Below are 20,714 nucleotides of genomic sequence, written 5' to 3'. Positions count from 1 at the left end.
TTTTTTTTTCACAATAAAATTTTTGATACAAAAATCTCAAATTTTTTTAAAAGATTTAAAAGTGACTATTTATCAATAATAGTTGATATGCTATTGATCGATAGCGTAGACCATCCACTTCGATTAATGATCAACATATCGATCAAGTCCGGAAACTGATACTTGGCAAATTGTCGTTTGGCAATAAGAGTCTTTATTGAACGAATTCCATTGTGATTTAGTTCCTACCAGGTACCTTTAAAAGAACATTCAATAACGTTTAATGCGTCTCGTCACAAATTTTTCCAAAAGCTTCGAATTTGTCCCAAGAAACATTTAGTTCTCAAATGATTAGAGAGAAACTACCACAAAGAAATTCCTCTTCACCGAATAAACACATTATTATGGGCGATGAAACTTGCATCTGTTCTTTTGATACAGAAACAGCTCAACACTCAAACGACTGGTACTTGGAAGGTGAAGCAAAACCAAAAAATTACGTCCAAATCGTTCAAAAATTAGTGCAATGTTGATCGTTTTTGTTGATTACCGCAGTTTTGCGCATTATGAATACTTACCAACTTACCGGACAGCTAACAAAGATTGTTAGTTGAGTGTTTTGAGGACTTTTCGTGAAGCTAATTGGTGAAGCCTGAATGTCAGCGAATAAAATGCACACGAAGAAAAATTAAAGACCAGAAACAAGGAGAGGAAGCTCATAACTTTTTTTCACTATGGTAACACGTCTTCCCCCATTGCAGTCAGTTTTTAACTTCATATTCAACAAATACCGTCCCACAAGCATGGTACTCTCCTAACATAACAACGAGGAACTTTTTATTAATCCCACTGTTAAAATTGCGTCTGTTAGTCCACCGTTTTAAGTGCATTGCTTTAGTAAAAGAAAATTCGCCATGAACTGTGAAAAGGCATAAATAAGACATGTTTTGATAAATGAAAAAAACAAGTGCAATGAAGTTCGGAAAAGAATATTTTGAATTATCTGAAATAAATATTGACTAATTAATTCAAATATTTTTCATTACTTTTCATTCACTTATCATTTACTATTCATTTACTTTTTTACAGTAGTATATCAGAATTTTGAAAAAAAAGAGGAAGAAAAAATAGCATTTTTATCAAGTAAAAGACTTGTTTATTATTATTATTATAATTTTTCCTACCCTATTCCAGCAGAGCAATTTACATAAAAACTGAACTCATAGATAACATTAACATTACAACAAAACTGTATTTCATAGATAACACTTATTTCTCTATAAAAAAGGAAATAGAAAGTATTTTAAGATATTTAAGACAATAAAGAGTTCGATTTTTAGAGTAAACATTTTTTCTTCATTCTCTAATTAAAATAACTCTTATACAAATTAAATTCTAATAAGCTAAATATACACCAGAGGTTCAAGAAGGAAAGGAAAAAGAAGGGAATTTCTGATGTTTGAGTAAGTAAAAAATTTGACTCTCATTATGCACTGAGAGAAAATTATGATCAAAACTCCCAGAATATGACTAAATTTACTGTACATAGGCTCTTTGGGAACACCAAAAAAAATCAGTATTTTTTACTGAAGGGCTTTGGTTATGATTTTGATAAAATTAACAATAAAGTATGGTTTATAATAAATGATAAAATCTAGTAAATGTGGTAAAATTTTGTAATTTTATCATCATATCTTCGAATATGGCATAAAAACGATTTATTCTGTTAAATTTGCTGTTCAGTTTTGTATTTTCTAGTAAATGTAAGAATTACCGAAATTGCTGAAAAACTTACAAAATCAATGGTTTAACCCTTTCAATACGGCGAAAAATCAAACCGAGTGCTCCCCATTGACGGGATCAGTTATTTCTCCTCCAAGCGATTATTAGATAAAATAACTTTCATGCCTAAAAAGTTGAAGGTCTTGGAGACGCATAAGCGTCCCTATAACAGCACACCACCAATAACAATTATTTCACAAGCTTCATTGATTGGACAGCATGTGTCCCGCCGTAAGCCCAAAGCATCTAAATCCCGGGACAGGGTATGTCCCGGCCGGAATTCTAGAGTCAATAACTCATTTTTATTGACATTTTACTTAACATTTTGATGATTATTTTAGGCAACGTTTTTTTTTAATTGACATTTTCATGTACATTTGTGTTAACATTTTTATTAACATATTTATTTATAAACACTTTTCGGAAATAACAGTTATAAAATAAGAAAGGTAAAAAATTGAAAAATTTGAAAGTAGTGGTGGAGGAACAACAGTATCTAAAGTCTAGATTTCTTGAGGGTGTGGTAGGGCTGGAACCAATTCTTGCACAGTGCTACTACGTTGCAAAAGGTGCACACAATTTTCGAGCGTGCCTCTTTATTCATTTTTACGCACCATGCACATCGATTGCGCGTTTTTCCTTCAATTGGGAAATGGTTTCCAACATTGAAAAGTCTCGTTGTTGATGATGATGATATAGTTTTGGAGGAAGAAGGCCTTTGCTTATTGACTTCCTTGTTCGCATTTCCAAATATTCTTTCTTTCCATTTCTATACTTTCGTTCGTACATTGGGCAGTGTAAATGAATAAGCTTGTGGGAAAGATCTTGAAGTAAGAATACACCTTGGTGGCTTCGTTGCCAATAGAGAAATTTGTTTGGCCCTTGATGTAACTAACTAGTGGCATTCGTGGTGCAAAGTCAGTTGGATAGGACCATGAAAATGACGGTGGATTCTAGTTCTGGAGCTCAACTTCACCATCAAACAAATCATTATGATTGGGTGACACGACTTCATTGCCGGTCTCCTCTACAGTGTTTTCCGAAGGCTCACTAATATAAGCGAGCTGTCTCAACTTGTTTTCAGGGTAAATTTTCCTTTGACTCATTTCGACCCTTTATCAGAGGAAGGAGCTTTCGAATTGTTTAGAAATAGTGGTGGTTAAAAACCTAATGAATTGAATTTATTAAAACAATAATCGCAGTTAATAAACTACCACTCGAAAATATGTATTCGCTGTCCGGAGCAAGTTGTCGCTTGCTTGATTAGATCTGGAATGATTGACGTGAGAAATTCAGGGACTCAGAACGATGAGATGGCCTTAAAATTGGTTTGGAGACCAAAGTGGGCGTTATTTTCTGTCCCAGATATTTTTCAGTAAATGGGACATATGTTGTCCCAGCCGTAATATCAAAAATTTACCAGACTGGGACAGCACATGTCCCGTCCGGTGCGAAACGGTTAAATACGGTATATTTTGGTTTTAATTAGCCAGAATTGCGCGGTATATTCACCAGAAAAAGTACAATACGGTAATTTTAAATGATTATTTTTACTCCTTGTATCATTTTCTAATCCATTCTCTATTTAGCACAAAAATATTATGCTACTATATATAGAACTATGTATAAAATATAAACTCTGATGTATTATTTGATAAAGGGCATATCGATATTTATCGAAGAAAAAAATAAATAATTTTAGGAAATTTTAGCCGATAAAGAGTTTCTCTTTAGTTTAAACATTTTTTTTAAGTGGAACAAATTTGTAAAATTAAATTATGTTTTTTTTTAAATATACTTCCAGCTTTGTAATGCATGAAAGCTAATGGACAGCAGACTTTTTTACGTCTAATTTCACGATGTAGACGATGTTTACGTCTGTTAAAATGCCAGTTAATTGCTTTTTTGTGAAAACCTTTTCCATTCCATTATCTCCATTGAGCAATTTTTATAAAAAGTAAAACTCTAGGGCATTTGACAGATAGCATACTTTTCCCCCAAAAAGAAAGTATAAGATATTTTAGGTCAATAAATTGTTTGCCTTTTAGCGTAAAAACGTTTCCTTCAACTCCTCATATTTTTCATTCTACTTCTATCATACAAAAGTACAAAAAAAATTAACTAAATAACAAAGTATTCTAGTAACTCAGCCCCAAAAGCTATTAAGATCTACATAAAAAAATTAATACTTATAAGCGTAACAAGAACATTATCAAAATAGTGGATGCTGAACATTCAAAGAATATAAAATTTTAATCAGCAGAATAATATTTGTTATGCTGAGTCTCTTTGTGTTTCCTGTTTTTAACCATTGATGTACTTTTTAAATCCACAATTCTTTCCAAAAGATGTTTATAGAATTGGTAGTCAAATAAGTTCTATATTAAGGGCGATGCTCTATTTAAGTAACTGGTCAATAATGCCTGTACCGGGATAGTAGATTAAATATATTTTGACTGAAAACTTTTCGAAATTAGGCAAACTTGGTAAACATTTATTGAATAACAATTTTTATATCACGTGATCCAGTCGGTTAAACTTTGCAAAACTTACTAAAGTATCCATCATTTTTATGAAACTTTTAACAGAGACTTTATACAGGAAATTGTTCTTGTAAAATTTTTAACGACAAACTTTTAACATAAAATTATTTTTAGTGCGCTATTAATTGATATTTTGAAAAAATTTCGAATCGATAACACGAAATTTAGAATTCTGGTTACCAATGTCTTAACCATTTTTAACATGTTTTTTTTTTTAAATTAATAAAATATTTTTTATCAAGCTATTTCAATAAATTTGTGCAGAAATCTACAATTATTTCAATAACTTCATTTGAAAGTAAATTAAAATTCGAATTCATAAAAGATCGCATTTTGATGCTTTAATCTACCTCATAAAATGAGGATCAATTTTTTTTAAAATTTGAGAAATGAGTTTTCTTGACTTCTTTTTAGATTCAATCTTTAAACTAATTGCATTTTCTCCACGAAAATAATGTAAATTTCTTAGAAGTCTAGATTGGCTATAGAGGAAAGAAGGTCAGTTAAAATATCTCCGATAGATGCAGTTTCACAGGAAGCAGTTTAATTTCTTTATCAATTTAAGAAAAGCATTGTTCTTCGTGACAACAAAATATGGGTAAAAGTTTAAATTTTATTTTGCTTAGTGGTTAAATACTGTTTCATAAATTAGGTGTTTTATTGCTTTTTTAATTAGTTGGCAAAATTGTTTTGACTAGTTGAACTTTTACGACATATACGAAGTCCAATCATTGTTCCTGTGTAAAAACAAAGGAATATAATGGCGGAATGACGTTATAAATTCAATGGTTATTTCATCTTCAACTTTAGGAGAGATGGCCAGATAAAATCGAAAAGTTTTGGTTACATTTTATTAATGCGCAAAGTGCTAAAGGGTGATCACTGAGTCTTTAAAAAATTTCTAATTTTTTTTAAAATATAAGATTTTACTAAATTTTTATTCACCAAGAAGCACTTAGTAATTTTAAATAAATAAATTTGGTTACAAAACCTTTGGCTTCGTTAATGGTTTTCGCTTGGTTTGGTTTCGAAATTTAAAGATGAAATTTAATAAAAATTAACCTTTAGTTTTTTATTATAATATTGAAATTACTAGTTTAAATTTTTTAAGAAACTTGCAAAAACATGCATATTACATTCCAATTCTACAAATCTAACATATTAACCAATAGAACCTTACTCGAAAGAAACCGACAAATTATTTGATTCCACAGACTCAAAAAATTTGATGAATAATAGTGGAGATAATAACTGTGGAGATTAATACAATATCACAAACTAAAACTAAAGGACTGGATATAGTGTGTGAGGAGCATGTAGTGCCTCCATGAAACATGCAGAAACTTGAAAAAAATTTGCCAAAAATATGGTAGTTTTTTTAGGTAGTTAGGGATAAAATCGATACATCAGATACTGTTTATTATATTTTTTAAGTATCTTCCATGATAAAAACTAATTCTTTGCAACTAATCGTAAGTTTTTCATAATTAACTGTATGAAACGAGTTATTTTCCACATTTAACCTCACTTTTCTTTTGCTAACTTAGTTGGCCATCTCACCTTGACATTCAGGAGAAATGCCCTCTTGTAGTTTTATTTTTAAACGTTTTTTTATATATTTTGCTCCCTATATTCCATTAAATTTTGCTTAAAATATGTTTCGTTCATCGATGAGAATTTAAAATGTGCGTGAATATTTCTTGTATCTTTATTCTATTATCTTACTGGTACTTTCATCTTTATTTGAAAAAAACTATTTTTACGTAAATTTTGTACTTATATTATTAAAATGACACTTCACAGATAAAACAAATTCAGTATTTTGGGGAAAAAAAACAAATCTTTGGTTTGAATCTCAATCTGATTATTTTTCAAATAATTTTTCTTTTAATAAAACTGAACAATTTTTATTAAATTAGATATAAAATAAGTTAACGTAATTATTTTTTTAAGATAATTAAATGGGCGCGAAGATTTATTCGAAATAAATTTATTTAACCTGCAGGAAAATTTTCATATTTGGAGTTATGAAAATAATTAATCTTTATATAACTAAATGTGCTAAAGCAATTGCCACTTTTTCAACACTTAGGGATTTAAAATTAAAAATAAATTAATGTTGTGTACATTAACAATGTTATGTTTTGATGAAATTTTTATTAAAAAAATGCTGTTGTTGTTTCTAATCCCTGATGGTGTAGCTTAGCAGAAGTACAGAAGAGTTGCGATTAGTTGGCCTTTAGTTTTCAGAATCCCTGACTCTCTGGCAGAAATATAAGATCTTGTCTATGACCTTTTTAAATCCGTATTTGTTCCCTAGAAAGCAGGTCATTAAGGGACAAATAAAAATTTAATCTGGCCAGGATATGTCTATCCATGGGTTTGCAAATGAAGGATATCTCAAATATAGGCCTATAGCTTTCCACACAGCATCCTTACCAAGTTTTCAGCAGATATGTTGATGGTCCTCTTCCACTTGCTCGGAAGACGACCCGGATTCCATAAAAGACTAAAGAGTTCTAGTCACCTTTGTTTCATTATAACAGCAAAAATGAAAATTTGTGTATTCATTAAATTAAACAATCACATCCAAAGTTGAAATACATTTTTTGCATATCAGTATTTCTTACATGACGCTGTTGTTATAAAAAGGTTCAAATAATTTTTAGTGGATCAATTCTATTAATAGTATATTCTTTACAACGTTCTGGCATCCTAAACTGTTAGAAATTTCTCAGAAAAATGATTCAATTGCAATTTATTGAATTGCTAATTTGCCATTATTATTTAACTATCAACTCAAACGAAACTTTACTCAAACGAACTTTACTTTACTCAAACGAAACAGTTAAGTAACCATAAATAAGATGGTATTCAAATAAATAACTATAAAAAAAACAGTTCATTAATTTATTTCACCTAATACGATTGAACAATCAGAATTTTATCGCACCAACTAGCCCACTTATGAAAGCCACGTAGATCCTTTCAACATATATATTATAGCCATATTATATATATAATGGATTGAATATTATATATATGAATATTATATATATATAATTATATATATATATATTATAAAAGAATGTGGCCCTATTTTTGCATTATATAATAGTTTGAAATTATAATGCAAAAATTAACTGTTCATACCAGTCTCTTGTCTTCAGGGTTTTGAACTTCCTTTCTCACTCTTTGGTTCAAAGTTAGGAATGTTCTGTCACATAATCTAGTACGGAAGTGCCACAACTAGAGATTACTCCACCCATAAATCAGACTGGAAATATTACAAGAAACTCAATCTTGTAACAGTGTGGAAAGAGAAAACAATTTCCTCTTTGGAAGAGAGAATAATTTTTGTTCATTTTCTAAACGCTGAATCTGGAGAACTAAAGTNTATATATATAATTACAGCCGAGATGGATAATCTGCCAATCTCATGACCAAAAGAATAGGGGTTCGAGTCTCATCGTTAACACCACAAAATTTCTCCTATCCCTTGACCACATGAAGAATTTTCAGTGTCCCCAATTTGTGACTCTGGACTATTAGAATAAGATACTCTCATTCAGGCCTAGATGGCAACACCATAGAATTGGTTAACAAAAAAAAATATAGATTCCCCATCTCTTACGTTAGGTGAGAAAACCTGATAAACTAATTAAACCACAGTCCACGGTTCATTTTATAAAACATAGCTCAACCACATCCTAACTCCAATTCCCATTACTCAACGAAAAGCCTAGCTCCAATGTCCAGTTAAGCTTCTTTCTTACAATATTGAAATAATGCTAGTTATAAATGGTTTAAAAACCGTATAGTTGTGCATTCATGTTTTTTTTTAAAAATTCGTTGTAAACGGTTTCAAAACCGTTAAGGTAAAAAGAAATTTTTTTATACCTTAAACGTTATGGCTAATTGAATGGACAGACTGCTGCCAACTATTTAACCGTAATTTTAGAATGAAAATTCTAACAGTGTACTGTACTAAAAGTTGACAACCTTTAGGGGATATACGAAATAAAAATTGCTGGAAAAATTATGAAAAGTTATGAAAATTATTTTCCAAAACCTTTTTTTTATATACACAAAATTTAAGTCTTGTATCATCACAATTTCGTAATGCTTATCATATTATATTTTGCAATTCCGTCTGAAACGTATCACCTGTGCTTTTTTTATAATTTAATCTATTTTTCCGGGTAACCATGATAACCTAGGTTATGAGTTACAGATGGTGTATAGATCAGATCAAAAGTCTGTAAATCTAACTGATAACATTTAAGTTCTAAACGAAATATTATTTCGATCTTTAAACGCTTTTAATCACTATTAATACGCATTTAATGAAGCGGATAATGCTACGATACCATTTCTTCTGCTTTAAAATGTGTTAGTTGTTTGTTTCACATTGTCACGAAGCTACAGCTATTTAAATAAAGAATCTTTAGAATTACATTAATTGAATAATTTCTAAAAATGTAAAATAGTATAAATCAGTGATTCTCAACCTTTTTTTGAGGCCGGAACACTTTTAACGATTTCGAAATTTGACTGCACATGATGAAAGAAATTAGTTTAAAAATTGTTTACTTACCTATAATACACTGTGTTAAATTGCTTGTGAAAATTATTTGAATGTGAAATAAAATAATATGTACTACGAAGCCACGTTTATTAAGGGATTAATTATTTCTTTCGACTAATTTTTTATTAGTTAGCAACAGTTATTTAGTTTTTTTTTCTAGTTATTAATTGTTAGTTTGTTTTCTATAGCTATTAAGTGTTTTTTTGTGAGTTCTTGTCAACTAGTTTTTTGCTGATTATTAATTGTTAGTTTATTTTTTTGTTAGTTATCCTTTGTTAATTTGTTTTTATAACTTTTAATTGTATAGCTTACTTTAATGATCAGATTTTATTTAAGTTTGAAAGTTAATATTTAACTTGCTTTCCTTTGCTAATTAATAATTTTAATAATCATTAAATTTCCTACTTATTTCAACATTTTTTTAAATTGTCAAAGACAATTTAAACACTTCTTTCTCATTTTAACTCATTTTAAGGTTGTCAGAGACAAGACAATCGCCGACAAAGATGTTCACATGGTTAAAGCGTGGAAAAATTATAAAATGTCTAGGAAAATTATGAAACAAAATAACTAGGAATTCTCCCAAAATATATAGGATTTAATAACTTTTTATATTCATTTACAGCTTGCACATACTAAAGTGCATATATACAATATTTTAATTATATGCACTTTTCTTGAATTTAAACTTTACTCTTAATAAAAAAAGCATTATAATTTTTATTGTATCATTTCTAATATTTGGCGGCACACAAAAGTGCCGCGGCACAGTGGTTGAGAATCACTGGTATAAATAGTTCTTATATGACTCCTAAAAACAGTGATGTGATAAAAAATCTGCTATCTATTAAAACTCAAAAAAATCTATCTCAATAATCTTTCATTTTATGAAAAAATTAAAATCCACATTATTTAACGCATGCCTTTTTTTCAAGAAGTATACCACTAGTTAACACAGGTAACACGCAAGTGAATATAAACGCGAGCTGCAATCATTTATTTAGGACAGTGTTTAAACATTCGACAGCACATTTATCTTTGTTCTGTATTGGATTAAACAGTAGTTAAATTTTAATAGATGACGAATATTTTTTGAAGTTATACTTCTTATGCGACTTCCAACAAGGTTGCGTTAAACGCTTAAAGCTAAATTTTTATTGGCCGGGAAATCACGTGGTAGGATACAGTTTTCCCTCATTCATTTCCATATTGTTTTGGTTCTCACTAGCATAAAAATAATAAAAGTCATAAAACTTTTGTTTTTACATAAATATTTTTTTAGTTTGATTAGATACACATATAATTTAATAGGATAGTATTTTTTATTTTCAAATTTAGTGGATAACAATTGTCAAAAATGAGTAAAAACAATCCCACGGACAATGCGATTTAAGGTTATATCAAGGTACGTCTCTTGTGAATATCAATTGGTTGTTAGGTTTTCTCTTTTGAAATTACATTATGACGCATTCACATACATTATTAATACAAATACATTTTCCATGGCGAGACGATGAGGCAACCACAAGAACGGAAGCTAGCGGAGCAGGAAAAAGAGTCGTTGAATAGAACTAGTGATCCTTCTACGACTGCTGATTCTTCTATAATTAACGTCGCAGGCTACGAAGTTTAACTTCTTCCGCGCGAAGGGACTCCACGCACTATTTTTTTTGTGGAATTCAGTACACTGCGTAAATTATACTTAAAATAAATTTATAACTAATATTTACGAGAAAGGAAAAAAAGGAGAAGCAACTGAATTGATAATAAGCATAACAATTAACCACAAATTCTAATTTTATTTTTTAATTACTTTTGTGCAGTGCGCCAAAAAAAGAAAAACACACTACCCTGAATTTTTTTGCCTGAACTTTTGATCCTACCCATGAGATTTTCAAGTATTGACTCAATTTTAATGGCTGGAAGGGCTGATTTTAAACATGCCACTTAATAAGAGCAGACGATATTTTAAGTTACGAAATCAGGCATTAAAACGTATTTTTTCTGACTAAACCTACCATTTTTTGAGACGGCCATTTTTTTTCAATCCTCTTAAAAAATTCTCGAGAAACAGCGAAATATGCAAAGAGCAAAATTAACATTAAGGTGTTCAAACTTTGGAACGTACTCCTGACCAAATTATTGAGGCCATATTTCCCAGATAGTTTACACTTATTAATTAGCATATTTGCATCAACCCCTCCCCCTCGAACCATTAAGATTTAATCTTAGAAATCTGATCAAAAATCATTCAGGGTAGTCCGTTTTCTTTTTTCCGTTTTTTTCTGCGTACTGTGCATCTCAGCTTAAATAAAAACATTAGTTCTCCAATCGGTTATTCATAAACTGCGTTCCCGTACAGTGAATGGTTATTAAATAATTGATTAGTAAATAGTTTCATTCGATAGTTCGTGTAATACAAACTCCCTCAACTATTTAGGAGGACATATTTTATTACGAAACAAGACTCTTCACGTTTAATAATAAAACACTTATTTTTCGTACAAAATACATATTTATAATGGAATCTGTGGAAAAGAATTTATCTACATCTCTCAATAGTTTTTTGAACAAATAATATTCTCTGTAAAATTTAACAAGAGATTAATAAAGAAACCAAATTGACTGGACTGGTACAGCCTGGTTGGCAGAATCCAGCCGATCAACTGGACTCCCAGCACAGTAAATGGGGACTGGTGCACGTTAAATCTGTCAGGTCACAAAGTCGTCCATGTTCCCATAGCAAATTATACCTCTGGAGGCATTTAATTGGAGATTGATTGATCGTTCTCTTTTTCAGGTGAAATTTATGATATGTGGATGAATGAATGGATGCATGTATGGATTCAACCTATAAGCTGGTGTGATGTATAGGTGTGACGGAAGTCGAGTTTTAGGTCATAAATGGTGCCACTGGAGAACAAGAACAACCGCACCCCCTCTGCTTTAATGTCTGACGTCAACAACCACAACAAAATTGGCTTCAAGTTTGCTAATTTGCATTCGGCAGATTTTTTGACAAATTCTTTTCCTTGTTTGAAATTCAGTAATGATATTTGTAAAAAGGGATTTACGGCCATTTTTCGTAAGTACAGGTTATTTTTTCATTGTGTAATTCTATGTGATACATTGCACATACGGAGACAAAATGCTGCTAAAATTACCGTGTTTAGTAATAACCTTTCTGGTTAAAACAAATAATGTGCGGCAATTTACCAAAAAATTCTTCTATTCAAAATTATAGTTCTGAATCCGTTTCAGAGCCAACAATTTACCACAGAAAAATACATTAAGAAAGAGAAGTAACAACACGCAAACTTATTTGTCCGCAGACTTACTTGCAGACTTTATTTATTTGCAAACCTATGTTTTGATTTAATTTTTTTGAAAGAAAGGTGTCATTCAACTTAAATGCAATTCAATGATTTTTGTTATTATTCTAACAGGTGGCACCGCCACGACACATTACCGTACATTTAGTAATAATTACAAACTTATAGTAAATTTAACCGAATAAATAGTTTTTATGCCATGCTCTAAAGCATCGTGATTAAATTACCAAATGTTACTAAAGTTTACCTTATTTACTACCAAATATATGGCAAAAAACCATTTATATGATTAAAATGATCAAATTTCTGGTTAAAAAAAAAAGCAGAATTCTGGTTATTAAAACCAAAATATAAGAAACTCATACCAATCATTTCTTAATTTTTCCAGTCATGTGATGACGGTTTGACAAAAATATAAGTTTCCAAAGTTATAATTTTTATTGACACAAATTTAGTAAAAAAAGAAACTGAAGAGTAAATTGAACAATATGAATGGTTTTCATGTCATGCTCTAAGGTATCATGTCAAAATTACAGAATTTCCCCACATTTAGCAAATTTTACTACAGATTATAAAATTATATTTTATTATCAGTTTTACCAAAATTATTATTAGGGTGCTTCAGTAGAAATTGTTGACCTTTTTGGTGCTTCCATAGAGCCAGAAATATGGTTAATTTTACCATACTTTTTTTTCCTTTTGACCATATTTTTTTTCTCAGTGTAATAAAACTTATCAAACAACAAAAAATGAAACTTATTATGCATGCGAGTTACATATAATGCTATTTTTAACTAAATAGTCTAAAAAATTATTTACATCTCTTTTTTAACCTATTTAATTGCGTAAAATAATTATTCTTTGAGAAAAAAATATTTGTTACAACAAAATAACTTCAGTATCGAAGAAATTTTTCTGTACTGATACTATTTTATTGAACATTTATACTGATTCTATTTTTTTCTTTGCTTCCATTTTTGGAATTATGCAACGAATAATTTTATTGTCTAAATGTATTGTTCTTCATAGAAAAGATTCTTCAATAACGAAAATGCTTCGACTCTGAACTACTGTTTCTAAAAAAAAGGATTTCGCCTAAAGTTTATATTGTTCCTATATCTTTGTTTGAATTTTTAAAATTATATAACAGGTATTTTGACTCAATAAATCTATTGTACATCTGAAAAATAAAGGGCTTCAATATAGATGATTTTACACTTTATAGTACCAAACAATAGCATATCTCCTTTAAGTTCAAACCACTTCTACTGTTCTTCTACTGATAAAAGATTTCTAGTCTCAAGTATAAACTGATTATAATTATTTTCCTCTTTATCTTCAACTATATATTTCATTCATTACTAAAATTAGATGAAAAACAACACTTTTGAATGCAGTTGTTTTGAATACATATTTACAAACAATTAGAGATTATGAAACAGATATACTAGCATCAATAACTAAGAAATTTTTCAAGACACAACTTGTTTGTTTTCTTTTAACTAAAATTTATTATTCTCAATAAACTGTTTCTTCTATAATTACACACATTAAATAATAATGCTTTGAAAATGCATATATTGAAAATATTATTTTCAAATATCAAATATGTATGTAGTGATACCTTTCGGGAACAACCACTCTCTGCTTTAGTCAAAGTTACTTTCTTGGTGTAGAAATGTCAGTTGTGTTGGCGTCATGAAAACTGGATTGGTGAATAAACTGCAACATCAATAAAAATGATCCCTACTGATATAATTATGCGTCAAAACAAATTTACCAATTATGAAAGATAGAACTATTTTAAATAAATCAAAAATTATGTGTTTTTATTTAAGTTCGCCTTTAATTTTTTATCATGAAAATTAGATATCTTTAGAGCTTGTTTGTTCGAAATGATTAAGATTGTTCCAAAATAACTTTCTTTTCGAATTTAACTTTCAACTCTAAAACTATATCATGGATAGCATCGTCTTTAGAACACTCTGACTGCAACATGAGGCTGTCGATCTCTTTCAAAGATCGTCAAAAAGAGCTCTTTAAATAAGAACCACTGACAAATATTTTGAATACATTTGAATCTACTTATTTGTTTTGTTAATAATTTTTGTTTTGATGTTTTATCGTGTTTCCTTACCTGACATTTTCGGACTGTGGAAGAGGTTTTGATGGTCTCTCCTAAAGTTGTTTTTCAACACAAAGAATATGGAAAAAATTCCACAACACCCGAAAATGATCGTAAATAAAGGAAGTCGCTACACAGAGGATTTTCCTAGAGGTTGTACCATAATAATATATCTATTACAAAAATATATTTTAACATATTTTTAAATGAGAAACTAATATAAATAAACATTTAATTACTAAACATTTAATTCTAATATAAATAAACACTAATATAAATAAACATTAACTATAAATAAACATTTAATTTTGAATTTTGTAAACTATGGGACATACATCTAAAAACATTATTAATATATGTTTAGTATAAATTGGTGAGCTACTCATTTTTATACCAAAATCCTTATTTATATTTATTTCTGTGATATAAATTTTAAAAATCTTTAGTCTTTTTTTCTAAATTTTTTTATTAAAAGATCTTAAAAACTTTTTCTGATAGTCTTGATATAAAATTTCATTTGTTTACGCTTTTGAAGAACTTAACTTATTTTAAATAAACTTTTTAAACTAATCATGCTAATTCAATTTGAATAAAAAAAAACAATATTTGCTTAAAACGAGTAAATATCGTAATTTGACTTCAGTTGATTTTTGAATTTCTATGCTTGAAATAAAAAAGGAATTTCCTACATTTTTTTTAAAATCAAAAGAAGATTTAAGTGAAACCAAAAGAATAATTATCTCGACGTAACTCTTTTTAATTTGCTTCCGAATTATTCCCCTTTGTTGCATCGCATTTGCTCTCATTATTTTTTAGTTCAGTGTAAACACATTCTTGTAAATGGATGTTCCATGCAGCTGCTTCTACTTAAAATATTTTTTTGCGAATCTAATCTTCCTTTTTGAAGAAGATATAATTAACTCAAAAAAACAAATCCGACTTGTTAGAAACTCTTAAATTAAGAAAGAAAAATTTTAAAAAATACTTTTATCTTCTAAGAATTTTCAGAAACAGCTTTTTCAGAAAGAAAAGGTTAGGTAGTGATGCGAATTTTAAAGTTTTGCATTAAGTATTTCTACAAAAGAAATGCATAATGTTTGAAACTTCGACGTGGAAAAAAGTAAACAGATATGTTTTTATATGAAGTATAATTTAGGAAGACTATGGCTTTATATGAGTCTTTTAATAGACATTGTAAATTAAATTTAATGTTTTGAAATTGTAAATAGTGTATCACGGATAAAATAAAATGGAAATAAAAGTAAAAGAATGGAATACTTTTAGAGTGTACTTCCAAAGACATCATCAAAAAAGTTCTCCAAGTAAGAACTTCACAGAAATATTTTGAATACATTTTAATCGACTCATTTGTTTCGTTAATATTTTCCACGTTTTCTTATCTGACATTTTCCGCATTTGGTGCAGAGGTTTTCCGGGTCGCTGTAAAAGGTTTTAATCAATATAAAGTCTACGAAAATAAGTCCGTGCTTCCCAGAAGTGGTCATAAATAAAGAAGATCGCTGCATAGAGGTAGTATTCCTTGGAAGTATCACTTCTCGAAAACAATATACATGCAATACTATCTTTCAGTTTATAAGCATAATAAAAAGATTTTCAAATATATTCCTTTCTACTTAAGAGAGTAATTATTCTTACACCCGTATAATTCATTCAATTTATTTAATTCCCTTATTAAATTTGAAATTATTAACATTAGAATCTTTTTAAAAATCTGAAACATAAGGAAGAGAAGCTTTACGATTACCTTGAACAAAAGACAAAAATTAAAAAAATAAGAAGAAATGTCTTAAAAAACGGATTATCTAAAAAGAAGGATGAAGGAAGCTTAAAAAACGCAGCAAACGCTAACTTTTTTTTTCTCCTGAAGGTACTTAACTCGAGCTTAATGCTGAAACAGCTTGCATTGTAACAATTCAGATCAGATAAAAGAAAGCCGATGAGTCATCTTTATGCCATGAAAGACTTTATTTTTATTATTTTTCTTTAAAAAAAAAAGAAATATATATTCTATTTTATTGATTTATTCTATTATAAATTGAAAATGATAACTAATACACTTATGAAGTAGCTAATGATGCTTTAAAATTTTTATATAAAAAAAAGACTTTTATTACTTTTATTTATTGAGGTTTCTTGTAGAGCATGTAGTTATATTCTGGTAAAGATAATGAAATTTTTACTGTTAAATTAACGTTCCATTTTGTTGTATTAGAGAGCTGAATCTTCCACTCGCTTTGCCCACCAGTCTCCTGATTTCTTCATGATCATTTTTGTTTGTTTGTTTGCTCATTCGTTCGTTCGTACGTTAGTTCACTCGCTTGTTTGTTTGTTTGTTCGTTTGCTTGCTTGTTTGTTTGTTTGCTTGTCTGTCTGTTTGTTTGTTTGTTTGTTTGGTTGGTTGTTTGTTTGTTTGTTTGTTTGTTTGTTTGTTTGTTTGTTTGTTTGTTTGTTTATTTGTTTGTTTGCTTGCTTGCTTGCTTGCTTGTTTGTTTGTTTGTTTGTTTGTTTGTTTGTTTGTTTGTTTGTTTGTTTGTTTGTTTGTTTGTTTGTTTGTTTTAGTTATGAAAAAAAAAAACAGATTGCTCCATCAAAACTAAAAATTATTTGAATAAAATATTCCAAAATGTTTCCCTGTTTACTTGGCTTCACATATTTAATTTCCGATTTTAATGTAGCAGGATTAAAGTTTAAGTTACAGGGTAAGATTTTAAGTTACAGAATGCAGAGCCCTTGCTACTGTAAAAGCCGAAAAATTTTCAGGATTATGCTTTCAAGTGTTTCAAAGATACTAAACTCAGGTAGATTAAAAATATGTCTTTTTAATACACCTTTTTATGGGGGTAGTGGGATTTACTCAAATGTGGTTTTCTTTGTAAATGCAAAGAAGGGCTCTAAAACAATTTTCAATCTAAAAATAAGTAAATAAATAAAATAGCACAAGTTCGAAAACGATCGCAAATATGCAACCGGTGTTGCAGCGTGGTTTTACGCCACTACATCTACGGTGGAATAGTGATACCACACGGCGACGAAGTAAAACGATAAACATTATTGAGATCTCCATGACCGAAATTGTTCTTCCGCCAAATGCTCTAAAAAGTAAAGGTAGCTGATCTTTGTACTCTCTTATTAGTCTTAGTTATGTGCCATCTGTTCTTCAATTTGGCAGGAGATTTCGAAAGATTGAAGCCAAAAGCAATAAAAAATATTTTTTTCTTTATTTGAAGCTTTATTTAGCATATCTATTAGTAATATTCCAAAATCATACATATTCATTTAATTCAAATACACAAGTCCTTTTTGTGTACTAAATAACAAAAATCAGTTTGTTTTACAATACGCATATCAGTTTCATTGAAAAAAAATTCAATTATTTTTTCATTTTAAAACTATTTTATTTTCACTCGCTGTAAATACTTATTATTTCACAAAACATATTTTAAAAGACATTATGAATTGTTTGCTAAGTTCTAAGTTTATCTCAAATACGGCAGAAACACAACTTTGTGTGTCTAAATTCTAATAATTAGTTACTTTCGCAGCACACAAATGAATTTTATATAAATAAAGAAAAAAAACTTAAGCTTTAACGGATATTTTATAACTATTTCATTTTCATACACTCTTATTTCCTATTACTTATTTTAAATTATATGAAATAGTATACACTTCTGATAAAATTTGAAATACCCTTAAAAGCTACAAATAGGTTTAATAAAGTTATTGACTTTGGTAAATTTGCTTAAAAGAAAGCTATTTTTGGTACCTAATGAAGACGCTCGTTGTTTACCCTTATCTTAAATTAAGTTTGTTTAAAGAGTTCTCCTCTCAGCTCATTTGTTTCGAAAACTTCATAACAAACTCTTAGCACAACTTTGTGTGTCTTTTAAAAATTCTTTTGAAGAATTCATCCTTTAATGTTTTCTCTCCGACTTATGCAAATAACTCGTGACTTTTCATGAAGTCTAGAGATAATTTTTATAAAATAAAGCTTGAGGCACATGAACTTGCGTTCTAAGATAATTTTTTGACGAAAAGTACAAACATATTGGTAGTGGGTGGCTTCTAGCTCTCTATAGATTTAAAATTTTAAAAAGTGTTCGGATGTTTTGAATAAATTTCTGTACTTTGTTGTTTTAAGTTTTTCCTTAATCAAGTTTTAGAAAAGTTTATAGGCCCAAATTTCAACACGTAGCCAGTTTATAGCTTTGAAGTTATTTAGACTGTTTGATATTATTTTTCATCCGAATTTTCATAGTTAAGCACAACAATTGATTTTCGAAAGCAAGTTCTGAGAAAGTATTTGAGTGTCTTCTAAATTAACTTGGAAATTATTTTAAAGTAAATTAACTTATAAATAAAAATTAGCGCTTCGAGCGAAATTTTAAGAAACTTTTAAAGAGTTCAAGCATTTGCAATTTTAATTTGAAGAATATTTTGAAACAAATAAATATGAGGCAAACTTGTTGAAGGAATCGCTTGTCTAAAGTAACTTTTAATATAGTGAATAAAATATTAAGCAAATTATAATTTTAATTTGAAAATTATTTAGTAATAAAAAATTTATTCATACCAAACATGAATACTCAGTTTCGAGCTAGCTATGAAATTATTAAAATGGTGTATTTTACTTTCTTTATTAGAATTTTTTTACTTATGCGCACCAATATACTAAAGAATTAAAGTATCTACTTGTTACTGAGAAATATGCGAAAGTATTTCACTGTCCACAACGTTAAATTGTTCTTAAACAAAAAAAAAATTTATAAATTAAAAAATAAAATTTATTTAACTGGACTAATACTCAGAAAATTCTTAAAAAGCTTAAGTATTTACAATGTTCATTGTAAATACTAGGAAAGAATTTTATGAANTATATATAAGCATTATTTGTACAGACAAAAGTACAGGAAAGTTTTTGAGAGTTTTATTTATACAATCTTAACTTGAAAGTGCTTTGAAGCAGAAAAATTCTTTTTCAACTAAAATAAAAACTACTTTGTTAAATGTTTGCGAAACTACTTGTTTAAATATTTGTAAAACTACTTGTTTATAATAAGGACTAAGAGATAAGGAAGCTATTTAAGTCAATTGTTTACTAGAAAGCTACTCAAAACTGTTGTTAGTATAAATTGAAAAATAAAAAATACTTATCGAAAATGAATGCTAAGAAATTTTTTCAAAGTGCAAAAGTACTTACATTGCTAACTTGTAAAACTGAGAAAATGCATATAAGTGGTAGTATAACATGGTTTTCATTCTTTCATTTTTCCATTAATACTTTTGATAAACTTAAGTAAAAGAAAAGATTAGACTTTATCGTTTAAAACTAATGAATCATTTATTTCTGAATAAATTAAAAAATCTCCCTAACAAGCAATCAATCAAATCACAATATTTTTTTATTTCATCGAGAAGTTTTTTTTCTTGTAAAAAATGCGAAAATCATACTTAAAAAGGAAAAGAAGAAAATTTAATTTATTTGCAAGTATGTATATTTATAAAAGTTATAGTTATAAGTATAAGTTTGTTATAAGTTTTGACAAACTGCAATATTATTTGCGAAAAACTTAATTCAAAATCACTTAATTAATTTTCTTGAAGCAAGTTCTAATTATTAGCCCCAATCATTTAGTCTTCAACTTATCATATCTTATTGCTACACAGTAAAATAAAGCAGTTGTCACCATTTTTTGGTGTTGAGAGGAACTAAAATTTTTCACGGTGCATGTAGTTACATTTTTTATTTACTTTTTAACAAACTTTTTTCATTAATTATTAATTTTTGTGTGTTTTTCTTATCGACAACACAGATTTTCATGCGCATTAGAATCAATTTAATACCTTCATGGCAAAAATATTTCGTTAACAAACACGCACATTTGTACAGTACCTATTTGTAACAAGTTTATATTTGAGAACGTATTTATAACAGTTTTATATTTTAATTTTAAATACACTTATAAGCACCAAACTTTAGTTATCACGCTAAATATTAAATGAAATTGGCAAAATTTCAATTCTTTACAAGAATCAGTGTAAATACATTACTAAAAATGTGTTTGTTTTTCAAAGAAAATGTTACTACAATGAATCTATTAATTAAATTTTCTTATGCGCATGAATATGCGTGTTCTCAATATACAAACACACGCAAAATAAAACAGAGAAGAAATAACTAAAAAATGTGACTACATGCACTAATAAAATTTTAGTTTATCTCAACACCAAAAATGATAGCAACTACTTTTTTTACAGTGTATTTTAAATTTTATTGCTACTAAATAACAGAAATCGAGGTGAGTACTTAACGTCAAAAGTACTGAAAAGGAATAATACTGATA

The sequence above is a fragment of the Parasteatoda tepidariorum genome, chromosome 7 (genome assembly GCF_043381705.1).
Source record: "Parasteatoda tepidariorum isolate YZ-2023 chromosome 7, CAS_Ptep_4.0, whole genome shotgun sequence".
Taxonomy (NCBI): Eukaryota; Metazoa; Arthropoda; class Arachnida; order Araneae; family Theridiidae; genus Parasteatoda; species Parasteatoda tepidariorum.
Note: the sequence above shows the minus strand (reverse complement) of the source record.